Here is a 21,405-nt window from a genome sequence, read left to right on the forward strand (position 1 = left end):
GGAGCTTCCTCTTCATCCTGACTGAGCTGCAAATCGTCATTGTCACAGTGATTGTCTTTCAGGTTGCTCAGTTCACTGTGTCATCTTGTCTCTATGCCTGTCACTCCTAGAGAAACTGTACATCATATACATGCCTGCCTGTGTTACTGCTCTCTTTATTTCAATGCAGGATGTCAAAATAATATTCTGGTGTGTCATGTATGAAAACTGTGCAACATGAAATATCATTTTTAGGAACGTTTGTCAGACGCACATATGTATCAGCTAAGATTACAATATGTGTTTGATTTTATCTGCATGTGGTCTATCAAATTTGACAGAAGTATATATCTGCTGGTACCTGCTGTATATTTCCAATTTGGCACTACAGCACCAAGATATTATGCTTATGAGCTAAATTATATTCTCCTTATGAGCAACATAAAAGTTGCAATTTGTCTTTGAAAGCCAAATTCAAAGGGAGATTTGATATTTCGCATCTTAAGATCTCAAGTTCTGATTATTATTTTTTTGTGTGTGTGGGTGTATTTCATTACAGCTCCTTTTTACTTACTGCTCACCACAGTCCTGATCCCAGACTTGAAGCAGCAACAAAAGCCGGCTCGTCAGGGATAACAGATGAGCGTAGATGAACAGTGTCAGGTAAAGTGCTGTGAAAGACATTTAATGTGTTTTATATCAGTGTGTCTGAATTGTCCAGGAACACTCGAATCACTCAGTGTCAACCAAATACGGCGTAATGAGACTCGCCTCCTCTCATCTGAAGACACATGTCTCTCTGCTGTCACTCAGGCTAACGGAGGAAAAAGGGTTTTTCAAGCCTTTTGAAACACACAGGCTATATGATAGCACGCCGCTTTGCATCAGGAATTGCTCATGCGGGATTATTTCATTACGAGACTCCCAGAGAGAGGACAGAGGTCACACTCTGGAGCTCATTCAAACATCTGGAGCTCAGGAACATAAATTATCAAATGAGGCAGCAATCTGGATTGAGACACCTAACTGTTTTTCATGGTGCACTTGAAGATATTCAATTTCCAAAGGCTGAAAAACATTACATTTCTTGACATTTTCTTTTCTTTTTATGTCTACCAAGCTTGAGCTGTTTTGAGCAGTTGATTAGTCTTGGCTATGAAACACTCCCTGAGTCCCTCTGCCTGTGGTTTAGATGTGCTTCTTCCACTGCTATGACACAGCCTGGCCTGACAGGAGAAAGTCTGCTAAGGAGCTTTTTTTTCCAATGGGATGTTTCTTGGTGTCTATTTGGGAAACTCAGAGTTTCCTTCATTGTTGCCAACACAAACCATTGGTGGGCAGGGTCCAGTGGTGTCACTGATTATAAAGGAGAAGCTGTATGGGTGTTTTGTTGTTCTTACCAAGGCTGCGATGGAGGTATGGAAGCTGATGATGGGAGGGGCGTAGCCTAGCATCCAAGCTTCCTTTCGGTTGTCACAACTGGAAAAAAATCGACTTTGAGCGGAGAGAGAGATCTCTAATTATCCCCACCTGTGCCCCGACTACAATGGGAGGGTCGAGATGAAGCCATTAGCTGTCTCTCCACTGGCACCACCAAGAGTTTGTATACATCTGTGTCTTATTTTCTTTTCTGGCACAATCAGTCCAGCAAGCTAAGCAGGCATGACTGGATTTGGCAAGTTCCAAGGACTTTGGCAAAGTTAGACAAGGAGGAAGCGGTGAGATGTAGAGAGGGGGATGAGCTGGCATGGACTCTGTGTTTGCTTTCTCCCCTGCCTGTTACTTGAGCTGGGTGTGTTGCTTGGAGAGGCTGCTGTGTTGGTCAAAACAATCCACCGAAGGCTGAAGGAGACAGATAAAGAGAAAGTTGCAGAGAGTGAAAATGGTGAAAATGTGATTAAATGCGGCTCCCATTAGCCGTTAGTTAACAAGCAGCAGAGTCTTTCCACTTTCCAGGTTATCTCTGTTGTACGGGTGCTGTTCAAGATTATTGGGATACTTAAGCTCATCTCCCATTTGACTCATACTGCTTGATAGAAAAAGGCTCATTGTGATTTCAGTATTGTCAGTTTTGATTAGCTGAGTCAAGCCTTTGTCTGGCCCTGCAAGTGTGCATGTTGTCAAAGCTATTTATGAGCAATGACCAGATATGAAGCCCAGACTATTGCGGCCATGTAAACAGCCACATCTGTTTGAACCCACCTGCTCCCCAGTGTTTACTGGCCCTGTAAATAATGAAATATGTCCAGTGCATTACTATTACTACATTAGAAATATTACAGCAGCATGGACTTTGCATTAAATGACACAATAATTAATCAACATTATCAAACAAAACATTGCGTAAAGTAAAAGTAATCCAAAAAGTCTATGCATACACACTATGCAGCCACTTCTTCAGATCTATTTTTTTTTCTCTGGTGTGGCTATGTACATTCATTCATTCAGCCCCTCATTCATTCATTTCTGTCTATATTCATTTATATATCTCCTTGAGTGTTTGTTTTCATTTTAGTCCCTTGAACCTTGCCACCCTGTGTGTGACACCCGGGCTGTGAGCGAAGACGGAGAGGCGGGCTGGTTCAGAATGATCACTATCATTAACATTCACGGGGGGTTCACTTATCATCCCTGACTGGAGGGACATGGCAGCCATTATGAGACGTCCGCAGGTGGAGCGCCATGATACATATTGCATCTTGCCACAATGGATTTATGTATTCAGTAACAAAAGAAAAGTCTAATGAAAAAATACAGAAGGCAATCTTTTATTCCTCGCTCGACTACAAGTGAGGCCACCATGTTCTGCAATGAAGAGGAGTGCGGGGGAATTCCATGGCTGTACGCTGACCTGTCACTCAGGTTGTGTGCGAGGGGCCACACTATACCGCACATTAGCCCCATGGTTAACTTGCAACACATTGGCACTCTTAACCCTTATCCTAAACCTTCATAACAAGGACATGGATAGATACTGGGTGACATGTTCCTTCATTATCATGAACACACACACTAGTTTATTTTGAGTCAATCCCACAGAAATTCCATAAATATGCGCTAGTGCATATTAATCCACAGCTGAAAATATTTCCCAACAAATGCACTATTTATCCTGTTTGAGTAATGTTTGCTAAAAACTACAGTGCCCAGCTGTTTACTGAGCCTTTTTAAAAAATGAAAGCATATATTTGTGACCCATTTTTTATGAAGATCTGCATCTTCAGTAGGGATCAATGAGCTTGGGGCTAAGTGCTACAGACAGAGTAGGGAGGTCGATAAGTATTGAGAGACAGACTAATTCATTGTTGGTTTTGGTGTTTCCATGGGATTTGTTGGTAACAAAGAAAATATAACATAACACTAGCCTTTTCTTTCAAGTAAAGAGTTGAATAATAACATGTTCATATAAATGTCCATTTTGATACTCTTGATCACAGTCAAACACAATGATACCCGAGTTGAATACCTGAGTTTTGATAGGACTTTCGCAGTAGTTCTTTAATATCCTTGCATGGCAATACAGTGTTTTTAAAGTTAGGGAAAGATTGTGGTTATGGCAAATTAACTATGGTTAGGGTATGGTTAAGGTTAGGCAACTAAAACTAAACTAAGACACTTGGTTAAGGTAAGGGAAAGATCGTGGTTACGATTAAAAAAAAAATCTGAACACTAATTGTAGTTGTGTGTTGTCTTCTGTTTGCAGGCAGGTCTTCTGTCTTCTGGTCTTCTGTATGACAGTCAGAACCAGTGTTGAGCACCGTTCATTGAACACGCTCATGTTTTTGGAGAACAGTAAAATGAACGGATCCGTTTGCAACTAATGAACGTGAGCATCGTTCACTCCCGCGAGAGTGAACGATGCTCACGCACTCTGTTTTACAGTTTTGGGTCACAGAATCTGATGGGTCACAGATTTTTGAAACAACACATCGAGCTGAAGCATCCGACGAGTCTTGGGAAGTATCAGCGAGTAAATGATGATCACAAGAAATCATTAGCAAAGGGTAAGACGCAACAGCCGCAAAGTTCCTCCACCTAAGTCAAACTCACAGCATTTTGTAAAGCAAAATGAAAGAAATGAACGTGAACTAGTTTTTTTGGTATTGTGAACTTAATTCAAAATTGTGAACTATGAATGTGAACTAGTTCATGTTAATCTGTGTGAACTGAACTTTGAGCTAGCTCTTGTGAAGTGTGAACTTGCACAACACTGCTGGCAACACATTCACCAAACCCAACCATCCATACCCTTGCTACGTAAAGGGCACACTACTTCCTGCATTGGCAGTGAATGTTGACACTGGACGTGAAACATGAGGTGCATAATCATCCAATATGAATGTAATTCTTAGGGATACTGAGCTGGGAAAAAGTCATCGAAGCACTGGAAACAGTGTTTCATTGACAGGTGATCTCGGGAAACTACAGTGCAAACACACCTTAGCAATAACCACACCAAAACAATCTCTCTCTCTACAATATCATGTAAGAATGACATCCCAGCCATACATTTTCTTCATTTTGTGACATTTTTGTGACTAATTTTAAAGCAAATAATCAATGCATGGAAGTTATTAATCAGTAGAATATTTAATTTAATACTGGAAAATAATCAGTTATACACAGTATAGGGAAGTGCATGATTTGGTTCCAATCTAAAAGAAACAGAAATAAAAGTGAACTATTCTATGACAGATTTCCTTATGCTTGATTAAAGACACAATTTCTATTCTGAAATTTCCTTGAGTAGAAAGGCTCCCAGACCAGTAATAACCTAATTGGAGAGAAGCCTCTAACTAGTGTTGCTCCTCTGTGTCCCTGTGTATAAATAGAGTCTATAATGGACCGAGGTGTGATGCCATCATTCATCTCTGCTCAGAAACACTCCAGGTTCAGGTCTTTGCTCATTTTCCTAATGATGCTCTTGTTTTAGGTATGTTTTCACTTTAAGGTTTGTAAGATTCCAGCTTAATGGATACTATTCATCACAGGCTTCTGTACCCAAGTCCAGTTTACCCAGCAAACTTATTTGACATAACAAATTGCCAAAATGAAAGGCTTTTCAGCCAGGGAATTGGTATATTTTTCAAAACAATAGGTAAATGTGTGAAAAAACAGCACATCCCAGTCCTGTCTTCGAGGTCAGTCTCCATTTTCTGTTCACTGTGAGCGTTTTCTCTGCTGTGGCTCTATGATGGTTGCAACATCACTGACAAATTAATCTATTGTTTGTTAATTTACTTAACATGGCTATGTAAAGTGCTTTTTAATTTTAAATGTTAATTGACTAAAAGAGGCTTTCAGTGCCAAATTCCATTGGCATCGAATAATGGGAGGTCTCCTAAAAAAATTGCGTCTTTTGGGAAGCATATCCCATATGATAGCCTCCGGTTATGCCATGCCTTTATGTGGTAGATTACTCCCTGGCTCTAGCCCAAAAAAGCCTGCTTTTTAACCACTGCTTCTCCCATTTGCCTCAGGATGCTCATGGGCTGGCAGGTTGCACAACACATTACCATCCTGCAGCAGCTCTTAAAACACATTTTAGCTCTGAAACACAGCTGGCATCTTGGCCAGCACTGCTGTGTTGGGCATGGACGGACCAAACGTGGATGTTAGAGTGAAATTAAAATGGAACCCAGGTGGAATAATGAGAGTGGATCTATGCTGCAGCATTTGTACACTTTTCATTCCCAACACATTCCCTGTCTGAACCAACAACTCTTTGCAAGAGCAGGCTTTGATTATTGCAGACTAATTTGAATGACATTATATATTTGTGAAAGAGGGAGTTTACTGTAATGCAGTGTGTGAGAGAGTGCTCACATACATGGCTGCCCCTGTGTGCACGAGTATGTACTAGCTCATGCCAAATTCAGGGTCTATGTATAGAGTTATGTGTTGCTAAACATCACTAAGATCCAACAGCCCAGTGTGATGCCTTTGGTTTCCAATCTCATGCTTCACGCCTGCTGCCCCTCTATCAAGGATTCTTATTTACAGGCAGGACTTTCGCTGAATCCCCTGAGGAGCAGATGATGGCAGGTCTAGCTAGAGACCATATCCCATGAATACTGTCCCTATCACTATGAATACTATTCAAGAGTTCCATCCAGCTAGCTTCACTATGCAATGAATGCTGTCAAAGTAAAAAACTTTTTACGTCAGAATTAGGTTATCTCACATGTGAGTAGATGTTTATTTTCTGTTTCAGGAACCATGGTCAGCTAAACCCCTGCAGATTATTAATCTTTGTGATATAAATTAACTAATGGCATTGACGGATTCTTTTTCTATATCCTGGAGCTGCTGTGGTTTTATTCAACAGAGCGTACAACTCTGCTCCAAATTCCCTCTTTTTAAATGCATCATAAATTATGTTTTATCTTTAAACATGCCCAAAATTAAATGTGCAGGAGGAGGAGACAGTAAATATGAGCTGTCCAGTGCTCTTCTTGTCCATGTCATCAAGATGAGTGCATTCGAAAGCACCATGGAAAGATTGATTTCTGGCCCAGAAACACAATCCTCCATAAATATTTTTTATTTATTTATTGTTTTTAATGATTGTACAGCTCATGCTCTCAAGACAAAGATAGACGGATGCTAAGAAGTTCATGTAGAGGCGCTCAAACACAAAATAATGATTTTGACATGACTAAATAAGTCACTTCTCACCATGCACCATAAAAAGTGTGGTTGATTTTTCTACACTGTAGCAGAAACCATAAAAGTAGATGTACCAATCAATACTAGTACCATGAAAAAACATACTTGATAATACGCTGTATTTTATATTTACAGTATTTCCATGTAACACAATACTGTGTATAAGTACATGTTTTAAAAGGATACACTGTCTGACTGCTGTAGAGAAAACTTGACCCATAAATTCTTCATTAATACTGACATTTCAAAAGAAAAGAAAATCATGTGAGAAATAAACCATCTAACTAACAGTGAGAAGACACTTGAAAAGACTATTTCTACAGTTCTTTTTTCAATTCAGAACCAAATCAGACAAAAAGCAAAGTCTGGCACTCGGTTGTTGAATAGACATTGAGTACGTAGTAATTCTCTTTTATGAGATTGCAGATTTTAAAAAGGCTGCGGTGAGTGGCACAGCACTGATGTAGAGGAGATGCATACTGAAGAACTTTTACAATGGCACACACTGTTTTCAGCATTCAGATGGATGTAGGAAGTTTGTTGAAGTAGCCTGATGTGGTGGGCTGAAGGTGGATATCCCACAATGCTGCAGCCCGCCACCTCCCATTGTCTTGATAGGGGAGCAAGAGATGTACAGCGGCCTCAAATGGAGGTGGCATCTGGTGCCCAATTTGTCATGCCTGAATTACCCAGGAGCTGATAAAGGCTGAAGTTTTAATAAAAGTTGGGAGCAGCAGATAGCTGGGTGAAGGACACTGATGAAGTGTCTTGGGGCCTATTTCCAGCTAGAGATAAGAACCTACAGAGAGAGGTGGGTCGAGGGTCTAGCGCAGTGTGATAATGCGCTGATGCTGAGGAAAAAATAAAAAGTGCTGTTGAAATGCAACACAGCACACATAATGGAAAAAATAATAAATAAGCAAATAAATAATGATGATGATCTAAACGAGGAGAAGCCAGGGTGGAGGCTGTGGAGTCCTGAAGCGTCTCTGCCTGTAATTTGGCCACCCGCCAGCAGCCATTGCTCACCCTCAGCTGCGACGGCAAGCTCCAGATGTGCCAACGGCACGTTTTGGATTTTGCCAGCTGACTGCACCGTTTGATAGCCCGCTCTCTGGATGCCCATCACCGGCCGCAGAGATAGAATTAAATGATGATGATCTTCCCACAAGTTGGGTGAGGAAACAACGCATATAAATCTTGATTTCATCTCAGCGTGAGAAGTCTTTATCCATCATCACTCTTAATGAACAAGTCATTAGCCGCGATGAATGGCGCTCTGGGCTCCTGCTCGCCACTGCTGCTTTTGTTTGCAGCTTTCAGGGGCAACTTCCTGTGCCCTTTGAGAGGGTCAAACTCATTTCTCCAGATGTGGGGTAACCTCTCTGCTCCTGGGGTGGCTGCACACCCATGTACTAAACAGGGCCTGGAAAAATGAGGATATACTGAGGGTTTTTCTGTTTTTGCCACATTGTCTTTTCCTCAGCAAGTCTCTGCATGCCCTATCATCCAGAAAAGCCCATTAGCAAACTCGGTGGCCGCCTATTATTGTAATTATATGTGCACAATCCTCCACTTGATGCAAGCTGGCTATGTAAACAGAAAAAGGCTTTTTTGTTGTACTGTAATAGAAAACTACTGAGGAGATGTAAAACCATGCCATGCTCTACAGCTACACTGTAACACAAATATATACCATCAACACTGTGACTACACTGGATTTTTTCTATATCTGCAAACTTGATCAGTCTTTTATCTGAACAGATAATTCCTGTGTTTGAAATGAATGAGCCGTTTGGTGAACAAGATTTCTTAAAAGACAAACATTTCCTGGGAGCCTTTGTTTTTATTTACAATCATTGTGTCGCTAAAAGCATTGTTAAAGAGTTTTACAGTGTGCACCCTATACCCCGAGGCAAGCACAATCTAAAACACCTACATAAAAGTTGGATGAAACTGTTGTGATCGTCTCCTCCTCCTCCTCTGAAGTACAACATTGCTTGAAATATGAAAAAGGGAAGGCATCAATCCAGCTTGTAAGGCAGTAAATGTGAAGAGATAAAGGTTGACACTAGATAATTGAAAATATCTGGCACTAATACACCATAGTCTGTGTTTGTATTTGAACATAAAGGAGAAGAGTGGCATCTGACTTTCCTTGTTAGTGACAGCTGCCATGTTCCCCAGTCTGCAGGGACATACTGTACTGGAGAATTCATCTGACTTGTACAGTATGTCTGAAGTTCCTCAAATCCCCCGAGACACATCTTTGCATGTTTGATGATTTTCCTGAAGAGAGGTTCCAGTTAAATCTTTTCAGAACTTTTGCGCCTTGAATTCCCTGAACGTTTAAGTCCTAGAAATAACAGACAGTCCAAACACAAAGTGATAGTGAATTTGTAGAAGCTACTGTTTTACCCGTGGGATTATTTCTGCTCTTTTAAGACAACGTTATGATTTCAGTTTCTAATAGCGGTGTGCCCAATGAGCAATGCTACTGTGATTTTCTAGTGATCAGTCTAATGCTTCAGTTGATGAAATAGAAATTTACTGATGTTGTGGATACACACCATATTTATCTGTGTTTCCAGTTTCAACACACGCTTGGTATAGGTGCAGAAGTGAAATACCCATTACTGCATGTGTCAGTGTCATAAACAATAGCGTCGACTCCTCGGAAGGAGGCAGGGCGGTAATGGAGGCAGTGCATCAATGTTCAGCACAAGGTCTGCAATTCACACCAGGAGAACGCTCACCTGAGCATCAGGAATGCTGCTAGGAGACGGCATTACCAGGAGCAGATGTGTAGAGAAGGACCAGCTTGTAAAACGAGCTCTTGTACACACACACACACACACACACACACACACACACACACACACACACACACACACACACACACACACAGGACTTAAAGGGTCAGTTCACTCAAATCACAAAGAAATCACATATTTTCTCACTTACCCCTAGTGGTATCTAGCCATGTATATACTGTCAGTTGCATTACCTGAGGTTTTGAGATAACTGCCATGGAGACGTCTCCCAACACATGAATACAATGGAATTGAATGGCATATCATCTGTGGGGCTCAAACTAAAAAACGACGTCTGACAACGTCTCTTTCCAGAAATGCCTATTATCCACAGACCTCACTCTGAAGTGTATTTTTTACATCCGGTATAAAATACTTTCCAATAAAATGAAATGAATTAGAATTGAAATTGAGTTGTTGTTCAAACAGAGGATGTGTGGGAATGTCTGAAGTCTCAGTGTAGAATAAACCTCAGCAAGTACAACCAAAACTATCTGCATGGTTAGATTGGTGAACTGACCATTTAAATTGAAAAAAATATGGTATTAAAGGTACAATGTGGACTTTTCTTGTAAACAAACAAAGTTACATTTACATTCAGTAATTCTCGCCAAAATGCACTGAGGCCTAACATATTAATTGAATCAATTTCCTTCCTCATAAAACATTTGTAAAGCCGAAACATTCTAAAGCCTGCATTGCCGTCAGCTGTTGGTGTGTTATTGCGTACGTGTGATACAAACAGAGCCCACTCATAAAAACATTGCTCTATAGCGCTACTAGTGATCAAAAGTCCACAGGGTACCTTTAACGATGTATTAACAATGAGGGCTATACCTGTGATTATTGTCAGAAATTATAAAGTGCAGTTTCTGTTAATATGAATTAAACTTAAAATGAAACTTTCATTCAAATTATAAAAATCACACATATTGTAAATATTTTGCATATCTTGAACAGCCCAACTCTGACATCAGCAAACAACAGTAACTGTAGTACATGTAAACAATCCTAAATTAAAAAATGAGCCAATAGTACTATGCAACTTTAATAGGCTCTACTGCATGTACAGTAGCCTATTTGGGACATTTATTATGATCCTCCATATTGCTGGTCATTACAAGTGCGTCCAAATTCAGTTTTGCCATTTGATAATGAATAATAGAGACGCTTACATTCTTCAGGGGTTTAAGTCCATAAAGCAGTTACATAGGTCTTGCATGACCTGTAATGTGATGGTGCCTGAGGCAGAAAGTGCAATTACTTAAAAAAATAAATAAAAACTTCGTAACTTTGTAATCTGCGTGAGAACATATCTAGAAGTTTCATTCAGATTATCACGAGTAGAGAAATGGGGCTGAATTTGAAAGGGTTCCTATGTGAAACATTTTTTTCTAAGTGGCACTGGTACTAGTTGTACCCCAGTAGTGCAGCTTTGAATATGGCAGCCTTCTCTTGCATGATAAGAGGCTAAATTACAGCAAACCACTGCAGGAAAAACAGTCACTATCACTGACCAGCAAAAACACAAGTGTCCCAGTGTCCTTGTCAGAAAGTGAATCTCAGCAAGTGCTTGACAACCTTACCAATGAGCAGTGAGAGTGCTGCCAGCTCATGGTACCTCTTCTCTTTGCTTTGACTGTCTGTGGCTCCTCTACTCCAGTGGTCATATCGGCAACCTTTCCGTGCTGTATTCGGTGTCCTTGAGTTTTGTTTGGTAGCGAGCTTGATATTTTCCCAGAGGACCTCCCTCAGCTGTTCTGCTGCCCCTGGGACCAGAGTCTCAGGTGAGGTTGCCGTGTGGGTCATCTTGGCCTCACTACTGCAAAAGTGAGCTCATTCTTGTTGACCTAAGTCAAAAAATATCTAATTTAACAGTGGTAGCTAGTGATTATTTACCTACACACATGCAGTGTTGTCCCTTTTGCTTGATGTGCACCAAAATTCTCAAAATTGCTATGAACTGATACTTTGACTCTAGACCAACTCCACCTGTACAATACAATGTAATACAACACATCCAGCTATTAGGAACACCTTTCAATATAATGCAATGTAATACAAGACCAGTACAAACTATGGCCTCAAAACATTTAAAAAAAAAAAAAAAATTGTTATTACATAAATAAAGGCGGGAACAGGCAGAACTAGAGTTGGGTTACGGTCGACTGGGCATCTGGGAAGGGACATTTAAAACGAAGAAGACATTTTAAGAACATTTAAAATATTTTTTTATGGAAATTCTTAAAAACAAAAAAATAATTGAACAATTAATTATTTTTCAATTTAGAATATTTTAAAGTGCTTCCCACTGACTCTGAATGAAGCTTGCTGGCTGGTACAGTACAGTAGTTCATCATATGTGCACTCTCTATTGGTTGGCTGCCACTGTCATCTACTGTTTGATCAGTGAGAATTTTAACTGACTTGATTCCGATTTTGATATCTAGATAAATAAATTGTGTCTCTATGATACCATAAACCACAGCACAGTAGTACAGCAATAGGCAGAAATGCAGTCCTTAAAAGACACTGATACTGAGAGTTTGATGCACACTGGTTCCAAGCAGCTTTTTGTCCACAGAGCTGTTATTTCCCTGGTTTAAGGTGAATGTAATGCAGCTGCTGATGGGTGTTGTTGGAGAGAAAGGCAGAGCGATACGGTGATGACTGTGGCCTTGTCAGTAATTCAGCAGATCAGATGACACTTCAATAGAAGAGCTAGAGTGTGGGCTGGAATTTGAAAATTGAGTTGACAACACCAACTATAAAGGCGTTATGGTCTCTGGTATTGGTCTTTAAAAGGCTGGTGATTCTGTTGTTGAGCAATGTGCTTGTGAAAGACTGCTCTATGAAACAGCAATATTGCCTCTTGTACTTAAAAGTTCTGGCTTTCATATTTTTGTGTAAATTGAATAACGGCACAACAGGAAGTCTCAGTGTGGATATATTCTAAAGGTTGCAATTCAGCTTGGCCTGTGTGGCGTGATAAATGCTCACATTAGCTATTCTGTAATTCTTATGAAAATAAGTCAGGAAACAGCATTTTTATTCTTTAAGACCATCAAAGAGTGAAATTGCATGGAGATTATAAACCAGCAGTGATGCAATATTTTTAAGAGGTGTGAATGTGCTGGATTTAAACAAAAGCAGCTGTGGTGTAACATTAACATTGCACTATCCTGTCAAGATTTCCGTTTAAAGTGTTATTTTTCACCCTCGCAGTTCTGTCTGATTTAAAATGGTTTGGAGGAACAGTCTGTAAATCCTCCTTGAGCGGATTACAGCTGAGGTTGGAAAACTTGGGGCAATTTCATGTACTTGCTAAATTGCATAGATATCAGTGAGTCAGAGGGATATAATACTGTAAAGTCCATTTTCTTGAGATTTTTTTTCTGCTAAAAGTATCACTGTGACTTTGTTGCCTCCCTGTGCCGAATATAGAAGTTAATCTAAAGCATTTTGTCTGTTTGTATTATTTGTTATTAATAGAAAATGTATTTCATATGGACAGTGTTGTATTATGTGCATGTGGATATGCTTAAAATCTCAACAGAGCTGTGAGCATTCTGCATGTACTGAGAGGTATGATTTTCTAAAGGAATTGCGTCAGCTTCTGAAGAATGCCTTTATGTTTCCAAACCCAGCTCTTTAACACAAATTTCAGAGGAGGGCTGTCAGCTTATGGCATATTAGCTGGATGGGTCTCTTTCCCATGGGACACGAGAGGCTAGCTTGGAGGGATCCCAGGGAAGAAATGGAAGACACACTCTGTGAAATGCTTTGCTCTGTCATTCCAATTCAGCACAATAAAATTCAAACGCAGCGTGGCCACAGACCACAGCTTCACCTGGAGCCTCAGACACTATACAGCTGTTGTAAAAATACTACTGTCCAGAAAAATTTTATACTTTATCAAACAATGGATTATAATTGAAAAATAAGCATTTTCCTGCACAATAGCCCATAACTCACACACTACAATCTTAAACATAGTAGTGTCTATAGTTTAAATAGCATGTGATGGGATGTTAGATCCAAAATAACACATTGTTATATTGATTGCTTGATGTTACTGTGCATTGAAATCCCTGTGCATAATGTGTGCACATTCATTTTTATATTAAAATGAAAGCAAAAATCAAAAATTGTAGGTACTACAGAATGAATTGTACCATATATTAAAGGGTAATAAAAGTGTTGTTTTATCACATGTCTTTTTATTATTTTCTTGAAGCTGTACGTTTCAGCAGTGAAGTGCTCTCCATCTTGTTTTCTACATTGCTGACTGAGTACAGTAAAACAACCTCCGCCACGCTACTTGCCCTTATGGACCCAGAAAAAGATGAAATCAATACTGCATGCATTTCAAGCAGGAAAATTCTGTTATTGAGTATACTGCTTTATAATGGTTTCCATTATTGACATCTATGAGTTATGAAATAAAACCTAATGCAATGAGGATGAGGAAAATAGTATTTGAGGGTTTTTATTGGATCAATTTAAAGTCAGAGTAGTGCATTCTGATGACAATAAAATGCTAATCTTGTCACAACATCAAAAAAGGTTAGAAAAGTGCAGAGGTATCAAAAATGTTAACACGAGAGAGCATGAGAAATAATCACAGCGTCTACAGACTTGCCTTTCTTTATTATTTGAGGGAAATTCTGCTGGAATTTTACTTGACAGCAGTGAATGTGGTTCAACGAACAAAGAGCGATGGGCTCACAGATAATTCAGGTACAGAAAGTGGTAAATGATCAAATAATCAAGTTATCGCTTAATCTATGGCAAAAAACAACTTTTTATTTTGCTTCTTCCACTTGTTCTTTTGACAAAAGAGTTCAATAAGTCTAGTGCATGCTGTTTCAATCTTTACTTTTGTATTTAACCTTGACATTATATCCCAGGAAGGTCACTATATCTGATTCTGACCCAGGAATGCCCTCTTGCAATAAAACAATCAAGTCACATTGCAAAAGTATTGTAGATTTTTCAACTTAATTTAAGGTTTTTCAGAAATCTACTTTGAATCTTTGTTATTTTTTATTATTATTATCTCCCAATCTTGTGTAGCATTATTAATTAATTAATCCTGATGTGTATTTAACAAGCTCTTCACAAAACAGAGCTTGTGCATACAGTAGTCAGTGGGACTGTGCTATTGATGCAGCCCTCTGAACGTGGCTGATCTCAGATGACCCTTCCTCTTTTCTCCCCCATAGCGCCCCCGCCTCCCCTTTCTTATCCATTACATGGGAGCTGAATGATGGTGATTTGGTTGAGGCCCAGTGAGTGCCTGTAGAAAATTGGTTGGTTGATAAAAACCCTCCTATCAAAGGGGGCTACTTTCTCATTTACATTTAGATGAGTATTGATTATTTATTTACTCAGTGGAGTGGGATTCTTTTCCAATCTTATCTCTCGTCTGTGCCTGTCACCTGGAAAAAAAGAGATAGAGTTCTTGACACCGCACTAAGATAACGGCATTTTGTAGCGCAGATAAAACTTGGAATGGTGGTCTCTGCCTTTATATTCTCCTTTTTCCTCCTACCCAATTTTGACGGAAAAGAGAAAGTTTTGAAAATTAAAACTGATAGCCCCTGTTCAAAAGGGGATGCAGGTGAAGGAATCTCAATTTGCAGGGGGAACAAGTCAAATTGGTTGTCCAGATATGGTCAGGCTACTCCCACTGGCAGAAATCTTATCTTAGTTGTCACAATAGTTTAGCATTTCTATCAGATATAATATAATATTGTTTGATAATTGTAATGTGAAACAGTACTGTACATTTTATCTAATACTGCCTATAATAAGATTTTATCACATACTGCATGCTGAGTTAGATATGATCCCAGTGTTTGCAGACTGTGTGGAAATGAAGCCCCTGGATGTGTCTGTCATGTTCTAAGTGCTAAACTCTGGTGATGTTTGGGTGGTTGAGCTGGGGATTGGTCATGCATTGCCAATGAGTCTGGAGGCTTGTGGCAGCGTGAGGAGCTTTGTGAGACTGACTAAAGGTGTTTAGGGTGGGAGGTGCAGCATGTGGGTGCTCTGTAGGAATTGGGAACCCCTGACAGACCCTGCCTCTTCTTCTCAGCTCTTTGATGGAGAGTGAAGAGTCTCTTGAGGTGGCCTCTGTCAGCTCTACTCCACTTCAAAGCAGACACACGGCTTCAGCACAACACTGCCGCGCCTTCTCACCCTTCACCCCCCGGGCCACTCCCATCCTTTCATGGTCACTTTTCATCTCCTCTGTCTCTGCGCAGAGGATGTTGCCACATGTAAATGGACTTGTAATCACTCTATTTGTGTGTATGTAATGGGAAGCTTGAATATGCTCTGACCCCAGAGTACATCAAGGTTGACTGTATACTGTAGGTTGGCACAGTGAGCAGAGCTACACAGACAATGACTATTCACTACTGCCTCACAGAAGGTGACTTATTATGCAGCTCAAGGATTAAAGCCCATTTTTCTTTGTTAGCCAGTCAGTCATTAGCCTAGTTACACATCTGGATCCCCACAGCAATTTAAGGATATGGAAGGTTCCCTCAAAAAAACCTAATTAGTCCAACTGGAGAGGAACATCTTGTTTTCCTACACCCCTAATGGATTGGACCAAGGTCTTTTGAAATGCAAACCCATCAAGGAGATGGCTGAAAACAGCCCCCACTCCCCAACCGTGCCTCAGAGCAAACATCCTTACTGCTAACCTGCTACTTTTGGTGCTTTGTGGAGCTAATACAGCTTTCTGCATTAATATTATTTCATATATCAAAAAGCCAATTTACGTGTGTAGCTTAGCGTCACTTTTAAACTAGCTTGATAACTATAACTTGATATGAAGACCCTTCATTTGGGTGTTTATCATTTGAAAACATTTGAATAATATGCATTTTTTTTTTATCTATCACTGGCAAAGATTATTTTCCCATGAGACAAGTCCCACATGTAAGAGTATTAACTCAATCAACAGAATGTCATGTTTATGTGAATCCAAGTGTTCAATTTAGAGATTATTCTAACGTTATTATAAGGGAGGGTAGTCGGAGTCCATCAGCACCAACAGAATAGCCTGTTCATTCATTCGGTGGTTGTTATAGGCCTAACCGTTTAGCAGCTCTGTTAAAAAACAGAAGAGTGGCTGTGTTTTCACTATTTTGTTATGTTTGCCATACTTATATTTTTTCAGGGGGAGGGTCCAAAGAAAATACTAATAATGCTATGGAAAATAAATGATTTAGCCCACCCCACCTCAGTAATTTTTGTACAGTCCCTTAGCTCAGTCAAGACCAAACAACACATAATGAAAATTTGATGCAGTGGGCAAAGTGGGTCACTGTAGCAGACACTTTGGGACCCAAATGAAAATACAATCAAATAAAGATAGAGTTTTGCCATGGAGGTAAGATTAGTTCTTCTTCTTTTTTTTTAAATCTGTCCATATTTACAAAAACTATTGCAGAGGTAGAAGAATATGATGCATGCAAATTTGCAAATTATTTTACTCACTTACTGCATCTCTTTACATCTTGACATAGTGTATAAATGTTATGCCATGATGTAAACATGCCAAACATTTTTGCGCCTTTGTCACACAAGTGCTTTACATAAAGCCTATAGCTGAGTGTAATAATGTTAATCAAGGTTGTCAGATACTTGCCGGATGGTAAAGGAGGGCCAACAAAATTCAGTAGATTATATTGCTCATATAGAGATAAGTAAAGAAGTTTCTTGTAACTAACCCACATTACACTCACTGTTTGCCCACAGGAGGAGAACACGATGTTACTGGAGCTGTGTGGCATGACAAGTTGCCATGTTGTGAAATCCAAATGTAAGTGATGTAGCTGCACTACATTTCATGACCATACGCATTAAGATCTTGATTATTTTGGAGCATGTTCTTCTTTCTTATTTACTTGGGATTATAAAGTATTCACAAACTAAACAAAATGGCAGTACACATTCAGCACAGTGAATCATCCAGACCTCTCAGACTGAATGTGTGCCTTGGCATTGTTACTGTAGCTGTGAAGGAAGAGAAGTGAATTGGTCCATCAGCTTTCCAACAACAACAGAGAGTGAATGGCAAGGTAAGTACAGCACAGACTTGGTTAGCTCGCTGATTAGATGACAAGCTGTAAGGTTCAGTCAATCAAGTACATTTCAGAACTGCTCATTTAAGGCTCTTGGTTAGAAATGACGTTCTCAGCTATCCCCATAGGAGAGCACAAATCCAAGAAGAGATCTCATCTTTCTATCTTTTCCTTGAGCTTGTTGTAACACGAAGATGAGACCAGGGATTTCTCCTTCTTCTCAAATTCAACTGAAAACAAAAACCACAAACATATGTTTATCTAATGCAAAAAATAAAGGAAAAAACATAATATTATGTTTTTAGTTCAGCTTTTTCAGTACATTACTGAACTATAAATGACAATCTATTATTGTCTTGTATTTATGACTCAATATTAGGTACTTGATAAGCAAGATAAGTGTTAATAAATGAGAATCCAGGATTTTCTGTTGGTTTTATTGTTTCTCTCGTTGATAATGTCAGTATCATTAATTGAAGTGTTATGGATGACATGACGTCAGAGAGCAGCGGATGGTGTTTGAACTTTTTCTCATCCCAGAATGATATTTATTTCATTCACTCTGCGGCAAACATATTGCGGTGCTAAAGTCCACAAGCACCAATGTTGATTTCATTGTCTTGTAGATATAATTAATGTTAATATCATTAATTGAAGTGTGATGTCTTGCAATGATAATGTTTCATTTATGCATTTTTAGTTGCAAGCTGGTCTAGATCACTTTGCTGAAAAAAGTAACTTTTATTCATGCACACTTGTTAAATAAAAAAAATATGCAGCAAAAAATACAGTTAAATTAGCAAAATATGTAAATTTTCTTAACTTTTAAAAATGCTCACTTGCTTTCTGCTGTTGAATCCTGTATGCTGTATGCTCAAGGCAAAATATTTCCCACCAGTGTTCATAGCTTTTTACTAGCAGTCCTTTCTTGCAACCAAATACATTTTTATCTTATTGTATTATCTTATCTTATTGTTTTAATAATATATTTAAATGTTATTTGTGTGATCAAACTTTTGACAGGTGGTACTGTAGACTTGGATTCCTGCTGCCAAAGTTTTGTGAGCGCCAGAAAACTCACCTTTGTTTCAAACTCCTGCAACCCTTTCGCTTTCTGCAGCGTAACAGGGCCAGAGGTTGGGAAGAGGACCTGTCTGAGGCATCACTATCTCCATTCCTCATGGCTACATCTGCCAGAGCCTCCTCCCACCTGTCTGATGCTGCTCAGATTTATGTGGCTGTATAGGAGGAGGCCAATCCAGTGTGCCAGCCATGTGTAGGCTTCCTTTTATACTGACAGTTGTGTGTATGATACTGTAGCTGGCTTCCAGTGAGGCTTGGCCCAGTGTATCTAAAATCTGTCATAAGTGGAAGCTTGAAAAGGTTAGGACAGTTCAGAGAAGATAAATGGTGAATTGGGAGGACAGCTGATGTAGGAACACAAACACTTCAAGACGATGGAGTGGACTGAGGCCAGTCTCCCTATCCCACTACACACTGTGGTGGGTTCCTCCTCGGCTCACCCTCGTACCTGCTACAGACGGGTGAAATCATCCATTGTGTGCTCCACTAACAGAAGTTTCTTCAGAGCAGGCCATCCACACGAGCCGCTCTATTACTCTCATCAAAACAAATGATAAAGAATGGTTATTGGGTTTTCACAATGTCTTTTGTATAATAAAGCTCGTTAACTGCATTGCACAAAACAAATGGGCAGAATAATCAGTATACTTATTGACATTGTGTCATTTCTAGTTAGAGCAGGAAGAGGACTCTCACTATGGCTCCGGGCTTCGCCTTCTATCTCTCAAGAGGAAGAGCGCTAATGGCTTCTGAAAGCAGGGATCGAAGGAACTCATAAAGCACTGCAGGATGAGACGAGAGGAGGAAGAGCATTATTAATCCTTTTTCATCTGAATACACAACGCTCTGTGCTGTACAGCGTCCAGGCTTGAGACCAGTATTTTGCTGCATCACATTAACTGATTGCAGATGGCGTTCTTTATGGCGTACACTTTAGAAGTCAGATGGAAAAGGACTTTGAAAGTAAACTTTTGTTTGGTATAGTTCTCAGAGATGTGGGCTGAATTTACAGCTTAGCATAAACATTCAACAGTTGTTATGTATGTTGTGTATTTTGTCTAACCCAAACAATATATTCAAATTGTGCACATTTACAAATGCATCTTGTGTTATGTTTCATCATTTCATGTACATACAGTACAAGTGCCCAGCCCATATGGACTTGTAAAACCTTATAAATACAGTTGCAGCGGTAAAACAAATTGTCAGACAAGAACAAATCTTCTTACAACATTACATTGCAACACAGAACTGTGTCTCCTGCTGCAAGCTCTACAAAAACAATCTGTCACAAAAAAATCTGTCCCATTTCTAAAACACAATTGTATTATTGTCCAACCACAAGAGCTCATCAGAAGTGAAGGACACAAAAGTTGAATCCTCATATTATCATATAATGAGAATAAACCTGATAGATTAACTTTAATCTAAACTAAATCACATAGCAAACAAAGTCTTTCTCTTCAGGGAAACAATTAAACCTTTCTGTTTCCCAGCTAATGATAATGTACCTGAGTGTAACTGGGAACAACTGCCCACTCATGCTTGATTTTTGGTGAAATTCTGTTTCACATAAGGCTCTATACTTGAGTTGTTTTTGATGAGACAATATGTTTGTAATTTAGCTTTGTACCAACGGACCATCTTTCCTTTTATATAATGAACAATTAGCACTGACTGAGTATCATGAACATTACATTGTAACCTGTTTTGAAAGATATACAAAATAAATATTTCCCCTAAATAGTCCAGACATGTCCATGCAAAATGTTCCAGTTAAAGATCTTTCTAGTGAACCGCTGTTCTTTTACAAGTCTGATCCAAAGTCGAATGATCTCACATTTATGTTCAATGTTTGGATGCTCTCATCCCAAGTCAAGTCAAGTCAAGTCAAGTCAAGTCAAGTCAAGTCAAGTCAAGTCAAGTCCATTTTATTTATACACCCCAATATCACAAATGTGCCTCAAGGGGCTACAGCATACAACACCCTCTGTCTTTAGACCCTCAAGACACTGCTCCCGCCCAAGAAATAGTCCAGAACATAACCACTCATAAAGCCACAATGTGTCATTTTTACATTTCGGATTTTTTGTACGGATTAAACAAACAAGATGTTAATTAGTGAGCTTCAGAGGTGCTGGTAGAGCCAGGGTAGCTGTTTCCCCTGCTTCCAGTCTTTATGCTAAGCTAAGCTAACGGGCTCTTCCTGTGCAGACACGAGACATGAGAGTGGTATCAGTCTTCTCATTTAACTCTCGGCAAGAAAGTGAATAAGCATATTTTCTAAAATGTCAAACTTCTTTAAGCCTATTCTGCAGATTATTTTGAATGCTCAGCATGTAAGATTATATTATCTGGCAATGTTAACTGCTCCACTGCTGTTTTAAATATTACTTATGCTTCACCCACTTTTATATTTGCTAATAAAAGCAGATCAAAGTGTGTGTGTGTGTGTGTGTGTGTCTGTGTCTATGTGGCCTCACAGGTCAAACTCACGGCGAGTGAGCTGCTTTGTTTCCCCTGTTATTAAGAGATGATTGACAGCTGTCATGTCTTCATCACTACCGACTGATATTTGTCAGAAGCCATCTCTTTGACAGAGGATCTGAGGGTCTTCTCAGCCAAGAGACAGCTTACTGTATGACTGATTCAGTGCGCTGCAAGGCTTCACCTACAGGAGAGTGATGCCTGTAATCAGGCTTTGCAGATTAAATTATGTCTGTATTAATTTACATTACATTTTGTCATATCAAAGCACA

General features: G+C 39.5%; 1 long non-coding RNA gene across 1 annotated transcript; it reads left to right on the forward strand.

The window, feature by feature from the left end:
• The first annotated feature begins 547 nt into the window (after positions 1 to 547).
• LOC122876231 lies at positions 548 to 21,088 on the forward strand. Its single transcript, XR_006378039.1, has 4 exons — positions 548 to 642; positions 17,238 to 17,301; positions 17,496 to 17,560; positions 18,587 to 21,088. It is a non-coding gene; the product is annotated as an uncharacterized LOC122876231 (long non-coding RNA).
• The last annotated feature ends 317 nt before the right edge of the window (positions 21,089 to 21,405 follow it).

The sequence above is a fragment of the Siniperca chuatsi genome, linkage group LG5, assembly GCF_020085105.1.
Source record: "Siniperca chuatsi isolate FFG_IHB_CAS linkage group LG5, ASM2008510v1, whole genome shotgun sequence".
NCBI lineage: Eukaryota > Metazoa > Chordata > Actinopteri > Centrarchiformes > Sinipercidae > Siniperca > Siniperca chuatsi.